Source organism: Pezoporus occidentalis, unplaced genomic scaffold (genome assembly GCF_034315485.1).
Source record: "Pezoporus occidentalis ecotype Australia unplaced genomic scaffold, CSIRO_AGI_Poc_V1 ctg21, whole genome shotgun sequence".
Taxonomy (NCBI): Eukaryota; Metazoa; Chordata; class Aves; order Psittaciformes; family Psittacidae; genus Pezoporus; species Pezoporus occidentalis.
Genome location: NW_026913964.1, coordinates 6,498,464 through 6,514,365, shown reverse-complemented (window position 1 = coordinate 6,514,365; position 15,902 = coordinate 6,498,464). Strand labels below are relative to the sequence as shown.

The following is a 15,902-nucleotide window of genomic DNA, read 5'->3' as shown; positions in this document are numbered from 1 at the left end:
TCATACACTCTCCAGTTCACACTGTTCCCAGCCTCTGCATTTCAAGTTTGTGATTGTTGCTGCCATAGAAGGATTTTTATCAGAGGGAATGTAGTTTTTATACAAAATGCAGAATTTTTATTGCTTTTATCTAGAGGCTTATAGCAAGAGCTCAGTGTCTTTTAAGAGATTGAAATGTGAAGTGAAAACGTTCAATCTTTTATGCTATGTATTTATGTGACCAGCTTATCCAGAACTCTTAACGTAACTATCAGCACAACTGAAAGTCTTTCCTTCTAGGTTCATGTTTCTCCATGTGTAGCAGCTGTAAACCACAAGTGAAGTTTCTAATGTTGGACAAGGTGTAGCCATTAGTTCCGCTAAAAAGCTCTAACCACCAGTGCTCATTGATTTCTAGTTTCATATATCTTTAATGAGGAGATTAAATACTTGTTTAGGAAGCAGAGCCTGGCTTAAGTGGTGTTTGGTCATATAGCATGTACAGTTAAAGACCTCCCTAATATTTCCCTTTAGTAATAGAAGTGAAAAACCCTTTATTGCCCCAAATATAAGCCATTTAGCTGATTCTGCAGCAGCATGAGATACTTAACTATGGAAAAAAAAAACATTAGAGGTGGAATGCTGCAGAAAAAATGCCCTTTCTAATTGATAATAGACTTTTTTTTCCCCTTGTTCTTTGAATTCTTCATGAACACCTGGGAGTATGCTAAATTCCCACTTCAACAAAATAAACTTAAAAAAAAAAAGAGGACATAAGAAATCTCAGCTAAGTTTAATTTTCTGATAATACATTAAAAAGAAGAAAATTTTTGTCCCAGGAGAGTTCAGTCCAGTTCAAGAAATGTGGAGAACCTAGTTCACTGAGAACTTAGCATGAGGATGATAGTGAAAAGTGGGACAGATGTGGCAGTAGCAAATACTTCTGGAATAAGTGCTAAATGGCAAGACTGTGGAAAAGTATAGAATCTCACTGTGTGTGGAAGAAGCAATGAAAATATCTAGAATCCGCTAAGTATTCATGGACAAAAGAAGTAGAGCTGCTCTCACAGTTGATTTTCCTCACTAAATTCATGTAAATTCCTTTGCTTAGGGTATCAAAAAGCTTCAGTAGGACTGTAATCAGATAGATATAGATGATGTAGATACAGATATATAGATGTTGTCTGGGACAAGAAGTCGGATGTTAAAGAGCAAGGAGATTTCAGGGACATGTGTTTCCCCTATCTCGAGTTCAATTGGCTTCTCATAAATGAAATTATGAAACAGCAAAATTAAGTGTATAATGGAAAAAGGTACTAGTTAAGACAGGTAGCCTAGAGATTTTTGCAGAATCCCTGGGCTTTCAAAGTATCTTGCTACCCATGCAAATTTCAAGAAATCACCTGCTAATGGATGCCAGTCTACTGCTTCTTCCATGACAGGATGAAATTTCTGTATTTCCCATTCAAGTAGAATATATAAAAAGTGTCCATAGGTCCGCATTTTATGTGCTGATTTGGGGGCTGAATTGGATCGTATAGAACTGCGAATTAGAGCAAAAACCGCTCCTCATTTTCTTTAAACACATGAAGTCAGAAAATATTGACTGTGATGTAATTGAAAATGCTATTTTCCAAGGTTTGTTCTTTTTTTAATACATAGAGTTCCCACTCGGGCTGCTGAATTTGAGAGATATGAAGAGGGAGGGAACATTTAGAATGCACACTTGGTAGCTGAAACACAGATTGTTAAACTGTCTCAGAATGCCTTTTCCACTAACAAACAAGAATATTTAATAACTTCTTTTTCTAAGGCTGATATTGGAATGAAAGGATTTTGGTTTACAGTATAAAGTTTAAAAGATCATTTCCTTGAGGTGGATTCTGGGGCTTTTTAGTTTGTGTAAAATGATTTAAAAGGGAGAAAAATATCAAGCACAAAGAAAAGTCAAGTGAATTTCCCTTTTCCTGTATAACGCGCTTAAATGCTTAGAAAAAAGCAAGACAATTCTGTGTGCCCAGTGCTCATGGTTTCTCACCTAAAATGCATGTATAACTTTTGTAATGTGTAAAATCTGTAACTCAGACAAAAAAAAATTATAAATCACTATTTGAAGTATGGTCTGCTTACGGAAGGAATAAGCTTTTCAGATTTAAACTTGTAACATTTCTCAGAAGTCAAAAATCTATATATTCTAACAGCTGACTTTTTGTCACTAAATTCTTTTTTTTTTTTTGAAGAATTCCATAGAAGAAAATCCCAGAAAGATATTTGAAACAAGAAGATACAAGAATCTCAATATTCCTTTTGTCCGTATCATTTGCCCCATGTCCCAGCAATTTTCAAGTAGGATCAAGAGGTAGAAAATTGATAGGGGAGGGAATGAATCTTGGAAATCAGCATGCCACTAAATTGATACCATGTAAACACCATATAGTATTGGAAAACCACTGCTGGGGGTAAATGAAATGAATTCACTGGGGCATCTAATCCTATTTCTGGAACGCTTAAAGTGTTTAAATGCACTGGAAAGCAAACAAACTTCAAAGTGATCATTATACCCCTGACACTAGTACTTGTGTGGCTGAAATCTTTATGAGATTAACCCCCTACAGGGAAAGGAGTTGAACACGGTCAAAACCACTTTGAAACTGTCAGGAGGATACCAGTCTGAAAGCTCAGTGATAGTCAGAAATGCAGTTAAATGCTGAATATTAAAGGCCGTTCATTATTTCACCTTCAACTCACTACTATGCCTACAATGATATTCATGGACACAAAGTGAGTCACCTCCATGTCTACATTTTGTTTCTTGCTAATTTTGTAAATGCTGATCTAGCATCATTTCTTGCTAAGAGAGAAAGCTGGGTGACATAATCACAACTCACACTAAACACATACATGAGTTTTCTCCAGAGCAGTTCAACAGTTTTTGTGTGATGAAAAAGCTTAAAAACATACAGCCACCTCAGCTGAGAAGTAATCACTAAAACATTTAAAATCTTTCCACAACATTAGAATTGCAATTCTAACAACTTTCCCACTAAAGGCACAAATTGCAATATTGTGTGGATGGTATGTTTGTAGCATATATATGTAAACGCAAACATGCTCTAAAAAATCTACCAATGTTGTGAATAAAAGATTTGTTTGCACCTTGCAAAACAACCACAAACTAGTTTATTTTATACTGCAAATCATGCCTCACACATTTTTTCCAGCCTTTTAATGAACTGTGCTGTCAGTGATGTCCCTTCCCCTTTGAAGAGAGTGTTCTTTTTTGCTTTTCATTGTGAAATCTTATCGATATTTGCCACTCCAGCAAAAAGTTTTACATAAATGAACTGGTGTAGTGGAATGTTAGCCTATAATAAGAGTTTGTCACACAGCAGTCACACTGGAAGAGTTCTATCATTGATTTTTCAATAAATACAGCAAATGGCAAAAAATACAGCACACATTCCTCAGCAGTAAATATCTTGGTGACCATTTTTCTTCTTTGCTGTTTTCTGTTCTTTTGTCTTCTGGCAATACTTAATAAAATGTGATTTCTTTAAATATAACTTCTGCAGTGTAACAATCAGTTGGGAGCTGTATGGGAAGAGGATAATTACCAAGCTACTCTTATTGCAGGGTTGTTTGGTACTTTCATTCTTCAGCAAGGCAAAAAATAACAGATTGTCAATGATGTGAACTGAATGTAAAAACAGAAAAACAATTTTAACTACTTTAAAAAAGTAATGTAATAGTGAACAAGGACAGGAAAATTCGAACAGATTTATGCTGTTAGAGAAAACTGCATATATGTCTTTTTAAACATATAAATCTTTACTGATATACTTTAAAAATAGTTATACATTTGGGGTCTTATTTCCAGTTGCACTGACTGTTGGGAGTTTGGGGCCCTGATCCAAACCCCACTGAATCAATGGAAGATTTGTGTTTGCAGACAAAGATGCTAAGGCACCTCACAGAGCTGCAGATGTTGCTGCAGGCAGTCCCCAGTTCCAGCCCTCACTGCTTGGCTCCATAGGGTGCCTGCCCATTCCTGGCCTCTTAGTGTCTCCTACAGCCTTGAAGAGTTCATGAGCTTCAGAGATCTTCTCCCTCTCGTAAACTCATATTATCAATGGAAATTAAAGTTTCATAGGATGCCTCTGGCCCTGATCATTTCAAGGTGTAAATATTTTTGTAGACAAAGTGCATGGTGTGGCTATAGTAAAACTGTTTTGAAGTGAGAACTCCATCCCTGCAGCTTCTACTTTATAATCTTTATATACACACATAACCACCTGTGTACACACTACTGCTTGTGCACAGTACTCTATAGATCCTTAGCAATCAGGGAGCTGAAGCTTGTTTGAAGGCCTTCTAAAGTGGACAGGAAAACAATTCTTTCAAACCATATAATTCTGTAATTAGTGTGTATTATTAAAGGTCCCAGTGTATGCTATAGTGTAACGCTGCTTGCTATACAAAAATCTTGTTAGGTCATTTCCCTTTACGAGCAACACTTCTTTAAACTACACTTTAAATGTGCATGAAGTTTCAGTGCAAGCATTCATTACACAGGACTTGTTTTTCTATATGAAGAGGAAATATATTCTTTTAACAGGTTTGCTCCTCTGTGGCCTACTTGTTTAAGAGGTGTCCCATGACATTCATTTAGCTACAATGCTTCATCATAAAAATACATGAAAACGGAGCCTCTTATTTAAAACGAGGCCCTGGAGAGAGAAAACAAAACATGAGGGAACTACCATTAAGAGCACTTCTTATCACCATGGCACAAATAAACATTAAGGGTTGGCATCTCTTGGCAGACTTTGAAAATTAGGAGATGATTGATCAGAAGCATTGTGTGCTGTTTGCAGTTTCATTTCCTCAGCATTCTCTGTATCTTCCAATTCAGTTGTGCATCATTTGTTTATAATGATTAATTAAGATGACTAGTGGGTGACAGCTACAAAAAAAAACTAATTAATGAAACAGAAAGGATACAGTTCTTTCAAAATTTATGTAGTCACCTTTTCTCAGAAAACACTGAAATGCCCAGAATCTTACCTTCTCCTAATACAGTTGGCTCAGAGACTATTTAACCTCTTGAACCAATTTGGTCTACACAGTTAACATTATGGCAGTCTACACCAAGCACTGATTAATCTACTTTAACTACAAGCACTCTTCCATTGCTTTAAAGTTGGATACTTCTGTGGTATCTTACTGTATAATATGTTTTAGGTAAAGTCTATATCGATACCACTGATTTTGAAGCGATCCTTGCTGAAGTGGCTATCCCCAAAGGCTAACTTCAGCAGGCTCCCTCTAGTGTAAATCAGGAGAGATTATTTCCGTTAGAAGAAAGAGTGCAGGAGCTTAAATTTTAAATCATCTTCTAGAATAACCTGTCTGTCACCACTGACTGGAGGCTGAGGCTGAGGAGACTAGCAGCAGTATGGTGACTTGTGTCTGTATGCTCATTTTTGTACTTGTGAATACTGCTTCCTTGCTCCTGCCTCCAAAAAATGTAATTAAAAGAGTATGAAACACCATCTTTATGTAAACTGGCAAACCTACATACACTTATAGGATTCATAAGATAAGAACTTGGTGCTGACAGAAAGCTTCACAGTTCAAAATTTAGACTGCGCTACCACAATTGTGTGAATGAGGCTGGTATGATAAAAGATATTCTGAAAGGTCTCATATTTAAACTGAAAAAAGTTTCCCTAAATAACTTCAGCACTTCACTGGACTCCTCCCAAAATTCAATTTATTGACTTTTTTTCATAATCTTTTCAATCAACAAATCATTACTGAAGCAGCACTGCATAACAAATTGCACTAAGAAATACTACTTTAAATTTTGGTACTGATATTTGCATAAACTCATTCCAGAGATCCATAACAACATATACATTTCCATTTCAAAAAAATGGAAAGTGAAAGCATGAAAGAAGACTGTAAAAGCAAAATGTAGTGGTGCAAGAAAATTTAAATCTTGTACATCTTCATCTTCACACTCATAAAATGGTGTCTAGGAAAACAAAAGAATTAAGAAAACAAACAGGATAAATCCTCAACATTTTTGTAAGCAATAAAAAATGATTCATTGCCTGGGGGCATCCATTACTATTAGAATGGAAATTATGGGCAAGCCACCTGCCTGTTAAAGCAAACAAAAAATGCCAGCTTGTTCCAACTCATAGTTCTATACCTGGATGCAGAAGAAAAGAAAGATTGGCTTTAAATATCATGATAAGTGAAAAATTACGTCTTTCAAAAATTTGCACCTCAGTAGATGTCATGCTTCTTCTACCCTCTAGCTTATCTGGATAGAGGAGACTTGGAAGCAGACTTCAGTGCTGGATGATCGCTGTTCTTCAGCATAACATACTGTTAATCTCAGAAGCTTTTAATTAGAAGAACTGTGTTGCAAGACACATTTGTAACCCTGGTTACAAATGGGGGAGGGTGACAAATGGAAGAAAATGTTCTTCATTTCTTCTCCAGCTGTCCAGCACGGTATTCAAGTTGCCTGCTCCAGCATGCTACTAGGTAACCTGGTAGCTGGCTTCTGCTATTGTCATGCTTCACACATTAACCAAGTTGTCTTTGCTATGCTGTCAAGCTACCTGCAGGTTCAGTGTATAGCTGCTAATGCTGCACAGTTATTTCAAGAAGATTTGGCTCAAGTCCAGCAACCTATGGTAGGAAAACAAGGTATTAATCAACAGTACCTCTGGTCTGGTGTTCTGTTTCTGAAGCAGTCACAATCTTCAATTAACTCTAAAATTCCCTGGTGTCCATGGGCACCTCTTTCTCAAAATCTGCCATTATGTAGAATTCATTCTATGAAATCATTCTGAAACCCTTCCACTTCTGTATTATCTACTGTGTATATAAATTATTAATCCCACTAAGTTATTGAATTTGACAATTCCTTGTGAAAATGAGATTCATGGAGCTTAGCATTTCTCTAGGTTTAGAAAAAACTTTGACAAAACTTACTAAACGAGTAAGTTTAGGAAACAAAAACTCACATAACTTATATATGTAAGGTTTTTTCAAGTCTTTTGTTACTGGTATTATGTAATGTCTGGTATATTCTCTCCATTCTGTTCATTTCTATACATCTTCATTTTTACAGTTTTGTTGTAATTTGACAACAAGTTCCAAAATGTGTCATACGTTTTTACCTTTTAGGAGGGATAGTATTCAGACAAGGGTATTCAACATGAAGCTGTAGCACTGATTTATTTAATGGAGTATTTCAGATACAATTTTTTGTCTCTTTTTAAAGATAGTTCTTCACACATTGCTTGCTTTTTAAAATTCTACTACATATAGAATGTTTTCAATCAACTATTACAATGATTGCACAGAGCACTCACTGCTAATTCAGACACTCACTAACTGCAGTGCTTTTTACATTCATCAGAATGCTTTACATTCACATCACAACACTGAACTTCATCTACCATCATCTTACCTGTTGAACTTCTTTTCTATTGTACTTCACATTTTTCTGGTTTGACCCATCTAGATATTGTGTCAAATGAAAAATTTCCTGCCTCACTGACCAGCTCTTTCCACTTTCCTTAAGAAGTCATTTTAATATTTCAGCGTGCTTCAACTGTCCATTACTACTCTTAATACCATTTTTACGTATAGCTTTATTTCTCCACCTACTCATGCCTATGGGATTTTAGCATAAGAAATTTAAAATTCCAAGTAAACTCCTTTTTAACCCATTCTCTTTTGAGAAACAGTTTTTCTTCATGGAACTCTGCTTGTTTGTCCATACTCTAACAGTTCCTCTTTGCATTCGAAAATCTGGCGTTCACCTATTATTTTGTTTAGTTTTCCTGGTACTGAGAAAGGTGTTGATCTGTATTTCCCTGGATGATTCTTTTTTCAGTTACAGGAGAGAGAAAAAAAACACATCTGCTAACATCTAGTCTTCTGGCATAGTGGCCAGTTTAAATCAGAGACTGTATATTTATGTTAGCCACTCATTTATATGTGTTACGTTCAACCACTCAATCTTAAATTACTTTGGAATTCCTTCATGTACAGTATCCTGTTCTCATTACTTTTTTTTTCATCTATCAGCTTGTTCTAGCACATTCACTGTTGGAAATTAGAATCTCTGACAGGACTTAAACTTTTTAAAATAGAAAGGGTATTCTTAATGTACTCTATCCAAAAAGGTAATTTAGAGTTTTCAGTACTTTGATCCTCCTTAAATGGATCTTTTCTTCACTTGGCAGACCACCAACTCATACTTTTAAGTTTGTTGGGGTTTGTGCAGGTATTATTTAGGAAATAAAGAATCTACATAGAATATATAAATGACTCCCCGGTTTACATCTATATTCAAACCTTTATTTTGATACAGTTATGTTACTGTTATTCTTAGGAAGTTCCTGCTTCTAGGGAAAGCATTATTTACTTTTAAGTGGTTTATGTTAAGAAAGTGAAACAAACAATTAACCTAAATATCAGTCTGGGCTTCCAAAAGAAAATTAGCTTGTGTGTTGCAATCCCTAAAGTTCAGTATCCTTTTAATTTTCCAACTGCAATGAATCATATCTTAAAAAAACAAATGCTTGCCCTAGCAGGATGATCTATTTTAGACATGTGTCCTTGGACAAAAAACAACCTCTGGGTTTGTGTAGACACAGCATGGTTTTCTTTTACCCAAAGGAACTGCAGAAACTCAGTTTGTGCTTGTGTTTTGGGGCAAAAGGGAGGAAAGCCAGCGTGAAAACGGTGTGAGTTATGTTCAAAACCGTTGCTCACAGCAGGGAAAAAACAACTTCTTTTTTTCCAGTTTCTGGTGACTGGCCATATGTGCAGATCATAGCACTGTGTTGCAAATCCAAAACTGCACATTCAACATGGCCTCTTTATGATGTTGCTGGTTTCCAAAAACCAAGTCAAATTACAAAAAATTACCAGGTACTGGAGGCCTGTAAACTACAGCTTGACATGGAAATGCTGGCTGTATTACACAACACACTATAACTTCCACCCAGTTGATATTCTCTAGTCATAGGTCTAGTGCTAGTTTGCAGCATCAGAAAGATTCAGGAGTTCAGAAGTGTCACTGAGCAGTGCTTAGTTTTTAAATTGTACAGGAAAATGCTTTACAGTGCTTTTACCTCCACATTTTGTTATTGTGGCCTTAGATACAAACCAGCAATTTTGCCTGCTTTGCATCTCCACTGTTTACCACATAAACTAGAAAACTCACTCATCACTTCCAGGACAGGTGACAAGGGAGACCAAAGACTGAAAAAGGTTTATTAATATTTGTTTTTAGAGAGATGTTGTTGGGATTAACTTCTGCCTTCCAATTAAAACAGGATTAAAAGGATTATCTTGAATAATAGAAGCATACAGCACATTATAAATACTTTGCTTCATTTAATTAATAGGTTTGAATATGAACATAAGATACATCAAATTATTCCAGAATAGCCTATAATTGCATTATTTTTAAATAATAGAAAAGAAACTCATGAGTCATTAATAAGGAGATGACTTTGGAAAAAGGCAAACTCCTTCAGCAAATATAATGTTTTCAAGACATATTCTATTTATATGTATAGTTAATAACATCTATTATGCAGTCTTCAACTTAGAAGCCTGTGTTTGTTGAGAAAAGTACTTTAAAACAGAGATGTAATTACATGGTGTGAGAGTTCTTCTGGCAACATTAAGAGAGAGAAAGTCATTTGTGTTTCAATGAAATGTTTTGAAGGAGAAAAACAACTTTACTTAAGTACTCCATAAGTTTCAAGCAGTAGGAAGAGAATCTGGATTTCAGTTTGTGCTGACATATGGCACATAAAAATGACTAAAAAATACACTATATTAACCATGTTATGTAAGATGATCGCACAATTTTCATCTTCTTTATTCTTTGATTCTTTTTATTTTTTGTGTAATAGCATCCTCAATGTCAGCTGGAGAGAGGAAAAGGATCATTTTAAACAATATGTCCACAATTGCTTTCTTACAGAGATTTTATTAAATGAAGCAAATGTAAGAAGAATACAGGCAACGTGAGACAAGGATGCAAATTGCACATACTTATCTACCTTTTTACCTTTTGTTAAATAAATTACATATCCCCCCATAAAGTGTGCTGAGACCAATAGCTTCTATGTCTGTCTCAACATTAATTATATAGTTGTTTTACAGATATGAGGCTGATGTAGCCACTATGTTGTTATCTTGGCTAAGGTCATCCAAATCTGGGTTCCCTAGGTAGTACTTCTGTGATCTGACATTTGAAAATAGTGTGATGACTGTGACAGGAAAAGTACAGTTAATTTCCTATGGTTACACTCCCTGCAGGATTCTGTTCTCTCTTCTGTTGCTTATAGAAGAAACAACGGAAGCACTTTACAAATCATATTCCAGAGTGCTCATTTCTAGGAATGTGCTCTGCCAGAGTATCACTGTGAGATTTAAAACACCTATATGAATGCACTTTCAGAAGGAAAACTTGTGACAAGCGTAATTGGTTTACTAAGGCATGACTTTTCTCTGCTGACTCTCTACACCACCTTTCTTTTACTTTATATTAATGTTATCATAAGAGATGCTGGAATAAGAGGCCTACTGTGAGCTAAGTGAGAGCAGCAACAATATAATTTTGTTTACACTAACCAAACAATCTGTTTCACTCAGTTCTGACAACACCAGGTGAGCAAGGGAAGAGGTTAGTCCATTTTCTAGAGCCCTCATCTCTTTTGAAATTTCGAAGTTGCCACTTTGTATTAGCTCTGAAGGAAGCACCCATGGTATGGTTAGCTGTGCAGCAGTAAATGAACGAACATCATCAAATTTCATGAAACAGCCAGAACAGATGAAAATAATTCTCAGTCACTATGGATATACGCTGGCTTTGAACCACTGAGCTAAAAATAGACAGGACCTATTTTCTCTAACTTTAGCCTCATTACCCTCCTGTTTCTTTTTTTTTTTTTTGCATTTTTCCCTGTATTTTTATTATGAAGAGTATATCAGTTTAAAATTTAAATTTGATGACTATGGCGGTCAAGAAAAGTAGTTATAAGAGGCTGGTTTACCTTTTTTGTCTTTTTCCACCATTACCTCATTCTCCACTTCCCACAATTACCTTTTCTCTGCTTACCAGATGTTGTTTTCGTTTCTCTCCCAGTGATACCATCCTTGACTGATTTTCTTTCTTTCATGCCTATTCCATTTCCTAAGTTGCTTTAAGGTCTTTTCAGTATTCTTTTCTCAACCCCTGCTCCTTGCACTAATCTTTGCTTATGGGTTGTGTGAGTAGGTCTCCTTTCAGAAAGGATCTTGGAAATGTGTTTGTGTGCTTTGCTAAATAAGGATGTCTTGTCTGCCCTGACACATTACTTCCTTCATTATTCAGCAGCTGATCTTTTATCGAGTGTTTTAAGACATAAAACATGTCTTAGCATAAATAGGGAGGTAAAAAACAATTAAATTATGTACCCTGATTTCATACTTCTCATTACTTCTAGTTCATTTTAGACTCATTGTTTTTGGTTGGATCTTGAGACAAATTTATTGCAAAGCAATTCCTATAACCATCTCAGTTTTAATTTTCTTATTCAAAAGATTTTTAATTTTTTTAAATCATTTTAAATTAAAAATCTCCATTGTAAAATCATAGAAGTGGATCACTGAATGTAGTTGAACCAACCTGTATGCAACAGCGATTGAAGGCTGCATGTATCTGCAATTGTGTGCTATTAATTCCACTAAGAGTTCACTAGCTGTTTGATCATCATTTCAACATGGTATTTAATAATTTATTTTTGCTGTGCAAAATGCGAGACTGTGTGCATGCACAGATGCTCACATGTGCACACAGACATACACACATGCAGAGTACCCATTTTGCGTTTCTAGCATCTCATTGATTCTCAGATCTCACTGGCATGCATTTTTGCATTAAGAACTATATACCTTTCGAAAATGCTTGGATCTAGGTAGAAGAAATATAGTTAGTAAGTATATTGTTTATGGCATTCCCATCTACTTCAAATATAGGCTGAAAAGTGAAGAGTGGATGGGGGGAAAATTCTCTGCTGGAAAAAAACTCCTTCTATGCTATTGCCAAGTTTTAACCCAGAGGGAATTTCTAGCCCTAAGTTATAAATTCCAGAAAATAGCGGCCTATAATAGAAACACTGACAGAACCTTAACTATAGCATTGCTAAAGGCAATGCTGCAATAAAATGGAATGACCTGTGAGATAAAATGTTTAATCTTTTGAGTGAGATGTGGCCCAATAACTCAGAAGCAGAGATGGGGGATGATTCAGGCTCTTTCTTGCAGCCTCTTATATGCCCTTTATGAAATTCACTGTCACTCTCAGCTGCTTTTCCCTTTCAGGCTGAATCCTGTTTCACTCCACAGCCAAATGGACTAGAAGGGTCATAAAGAACCAATTTATGGCCCCTAACTTTTCAGAAAAAAACTATTTTTCAAAATGTAAATTAATGGCAACAAAAGCGGAAGGATCAGGAAAAACACCTTTGCACATGACAAGAATAACAGAAAGAGAGAAATGGGTGGTACAGATGTGGGTTTGAGTCTCTCTTCTGTTTCTCAATACTGTCTTTCCAAAAGAGTAAATCAGCGCTTGAGCCTCCCTTTATTTCACTGCAAACAGCTTTGTGAAACTCCTTCTTCTCAAATAAAAGTCTAAATCTTGTTCTGGTGTGTTTGTATATCACAAGAGGGGTAAACAAAACTCCTGCGTATTAAAACATAGACTCCAAGATTTTTTAATTACATGATTGATATTAATTTTATGCGACATGTTTGCCTGTGCTAGCAGGTGGAACTGGGCATAATGACCTGAAAGGTCTCTTTAAATGCTACGTCTCATCAAATGAAGAAAGGTGTAATCGCTAGGCCTGTAGTGATCTCTCTCTGGTCAAAAAGCTCAGATTAGTTAGAATTCCACTTATTCAAACAATGGTCTAAGCCAGGACAAGGGAATGTCACCATCACTACAGAGGCAGAGCCTGTTTCTTTCTGCAGATTTTCCATTTTAAGTTTATTTGCTATCATAGAAGCAAAAGACCTACTCTGTCTCAGATTGCTTCTTATCACTGAATGCTTCCACCTGAAGAATCTGTTTTAAAAGCAAGGTTATATGAAAGTAAATTCTTTGAAAGTCTGTGGGTAATTTTTCAACCTGGTACATAAGAAATTAGACATGTCCCATTAAAACCAGCTGGAATTACGTATGTAATTCTTTGCATACCACCCAGAAAACTTATCCAGAGCCTCTTGCCACTTCTGTTTCCCAAACTTTCCTAAGGCTAAAATCACTATGAAGAACATCTGGGCTCTGTTCTTTGGGGATTTCTATTTTATTCTATCAATATTTTCCCTTGTTTTAACACATGAAAATTGTAATTAGATATTCCCATATTAGGCATATGGGAACATCCATTGTAGATGATGCTCCCAAGAAAATCTGGTTTGTGAATCTCCTGTGCTTGCCATTATTATACCTGTCATTTCTGATTCAGTAGCATTTTGCACCTGTCAGTCATAGCTAAATGAGGTGCATGTATTGAGGATGCATTTGCTTGCTGTCCCAGTGCTTATACTTTGTCAGGATTGCACTGGACCCTGCAGGATTGATTTACAAATATGCTCCCAAATATTTAAGGCAAAAAAAGAAATCACCCAGTGGTATCCGTAAATGTACAAAAGAGTGAGGCTACAGAAGTTAAAAAATAAAGGTTATTATCAATATTTCATGTTAATGATAAATAATAAAACATTTGAAAGATAATTAAAAAATCGAGGATTCATCAGTATTCAATAAGAGTTCCTAAATATATATACATCAATATTTATTTTAATAATTATTATGCATACATACATATGTGTGCCTACATGCAAATATGTATACATATATGTAAAAATATATGTGTATATTTTTGCAGGCAACTGAGGCAAGCTCAGAATGGGCAAATTGGCCTTAAACATTTTATTATCATAATGGAATTATATATAGATAAGCTAATTAAACCAAGCCGAGGTCATCTACAGTTGTACAGTTCAGCATTTTTGTCTGTTGTAAAACACTGCCTCAGCTGAGGGACATAAATTATGCCAACCCATTCCTTAAACAGAAACCTTATTTCTTCCTGTTAATTTGGTCAGGTCCATCAATCCAAAAGCAACCTTTGACCATTTTTTGATTCAGCTGATTTGGGCTGAGCAGCATTATGGAGGTTTATATGTCCTTTCCTGCTATATGTGGTCAGCACAGTAATATACAGAGTTACCTTCTGCCTTCATAAATTGGAATTAGTCAGTGTCAAGATTGGAAAATTATCTTTTCACCTAACTATATATGTATGTATTAAGTGGATCTGTTGAAAATATGAAAGCTCTATTTCAATAACTTTTTCTATATGTAAACCCCTTCACCCAAACCGCTTGGTAATATACTCCTATTAGAGATTGATTTACTCCTATAATAATAATAATGTTTTATTCCTATAATAACAATAATAATAATTTTTTTTCTACTTTACTAGAAAAATCTACTGCAAAGTATGTAAGTGGAAGGAGCTCAGTTTTTACCCTAAGCTTATCCAGAAGAATGGAACTGGATGATCTTATACATAAGCAAAACATTAGATGCCTAGACTTTTATAAATTGAACAGGCTGCATTGCAGTTGAATGTATGATACGGTTTGCAATTCCCTTCAATTTACATAAGATAGTTTTCAGTGTTGAAATAAGGGTTTAAAAGAAGTAGATGGACTTAGTTTGATCGGTACTCTGTGTTTCCTTGTTTTATGTACTTATAATATAATGACAAAAGCCAGTTCTAATCAGTGTCAATGTGTTTATTTCTCATGTAGACCAGTGTGCTATTCACTGAAGATCTGATTGAAATTGATTTCTGATTTTTACCTGATGCAAAGGCAGAAATACATAACTTACTTGCTTTCAGACTACAGCTTTCAGATCAGTTGTTGCTTTCCATGTTTTGCTTTGTTTTTTTTGCTTTCAAAAAAGTAAATCTTTTGAAATTATTATAAAAAGGAATTAAAATGTATATTAAAATTATATCCTAGTTGATCTTGCAATAAAATTTTACAATTTAATATGTAGACAGTTTTCATTGATAGACATCTATCTAAAAATTTCATTGTCTTCTGGAATAAGATTCATTGTGTTCAGTCAATCAACTTCAATTTATCATACCTGAACCTCAAAGTTCACCTCCAATAATGATGTGCTACCCAGATTCTCTCAAAATGTTGCACAGGTTAATTATAACATGCACACATGTTGGTGCTGTATGGAAAGAAATTAGTAGTTCTGACTTCTGTGTCAAATAATATTTTTTTTGACATACATGGAAATAGATGACTCTGCAATTAATACAGAAAAATATTGAACTATGGAACTAGATCATAACCATAGGAGTCACAGCAGAAAAGCCTGCAAAATTTCTGTGTTCAGCAAAGAGCTAGTGCAAGTGTATCTCAATAAATTCTCTATTTGAGAAAGCAGTTTTTATTAAGCTTATGTGGAGTTTTCTGAAATGAACTGTGTATGTGTGTTCATGTGCACATATTTGTGTGTGTTACACAGACGGGTGTTTGTACGATTTTTGGCATATTGCATGTGGCAGGCTGCTGAAACATGAATAAAGACAGTAGGAAAGAAGCAATGCACATCCTTCTCCTAATCAAGGGAAGGGATTGCTGCAGACTTCCCTTGTGTCAAATCCCAAGGTTCACCCAGAAGCTCTCAAGATAATTTTTCAGCCCCTAGATTTTCATGTTGAAATATCTGTCTTGTTTTCTAAATGAACTTATTTCTTATTTTATTTAAACCACATGAAGTACATGTATTT

General features: G+C 35.3%; 1 long non-coding RNA gene across 2 annotated transcripts in view; it reads right to left on the bottom strand.

Annotated features, from left to right (window-relative positions):
• The window catches only part of LOC134164005 (uncharacterized), a 152,779-nt gene that overhangs the window by 6,280 nt on the left and 130,597 nt on the right, over positions 1–15,902 (bottom strand). For both annotated transcript variants that reach the window (XR_009964950.1, XR_009964951.1), the window contains one exon: positions 4,616–4,706. This is a non-coding gene — a long non-coding RNA (uncharacterized LOC134164005). The remainder of the gene's footprint in view (positions 1–4,615; positions 4,707–15,902) is intronic.